Raw genomic sequence first — 1042 nt, forward strand, 5'->3', positions numbered from 1 at the left:
CGTGCGGCTGATCACCCCCGCCTGCCGTGCCCGGCCCTGGCCCTGCTCGGCTCGGCTCGGCTCGGCCCGGCCCTGGGGCCTCCTCCGGGCCAGCGCCTGGCGCGGGGGATGCGCCTGCCCCACAGCCTACCCCGCCGCCCGGGTGCGGGGTCTGCCGCCGCAGCCAGACTCCACCGTCCTAGGGAGTCTCCTAGATCCTAACGAGACTCCTTGATCCTAAAGAGACTTCTGGATCCTAGGGAGACTCCTCCATCCTAAAGAAACTCCTCCATCCTAGGGAGATTCCTGCATGCCAAGGAGACTCCTCCGTCCTAGGGAGACACCTCAGTCCTAAAGAGACACCTTGATCCTAAAGCGCCGCAGCCAGACTCCACCGTCCTAGGGAGTCTCCTAGATCCTAACGAGACTCCTTGATCCTAAAGAGACTTCTGGATCCTAGGGAGACTCCTCCATCCTAAAGAAACTCCTCCATCCTAGGGAGATTCCTGCATGCCAAGGAGACTCCTCCGTCCTAGGGAGACACCTCAGTCCTAAAGAGACACCTTGATCCTAAAGAGACTCCTCAATCCTAGAGAGATTCCTCGATGGTAGGGAGGGTCAGGGATCAGCCCTCTCCAAACCACCCCAGACAAGCCCGTCAGCAGCCCTGACGTGACACGGGCCGCAGGGCAAGCAGGGGGACCGCACGGCCCCCTCCTCTGTGCACGCTGCGAGGGGCAGAGCAGCCCCCTATTTACTGGGTACCGTCGGGCATCTCTTGTCCCCACCGCTGGAGTTTGCCCTCGAGGGCCTCCTTGCCCGCGTGTGGCCCGCCAGCGTCTGGCCCGCGTGGGGGCCCTGCTAGCCGGCAGCAGTGCTGTGTGGTCCTGCCATGGGGCTTGGCCTAGAGCAGGGAAGACAAGATCGGGGGAGCTATGAGGGCACCTTGTCTCTGGGTGAAAGGCCAGAGCAGGGATTGGACGTGGGTCCGAGGGCTTGGAGCCTGGCCGCTCCCCATGGGCCGTAATAGGAGCTGGAGAGTGGTGGCAGGGCTGTCACCTTT

The sequence above is a fragment of the Alligator sinensis genome, unplaced genomic scaffold (genome assembly GCF_000455745.1).
Source record: "Alligator sinensis unplaced genomic scaffold, ASM45574v1 scaffold1295_1, whole genome shotgun sequence".
NCBI lineage: Eukaryota > Metazoa > Chordata > Crocodylia > Alligatoridae > Alligator > Alligator sinensis.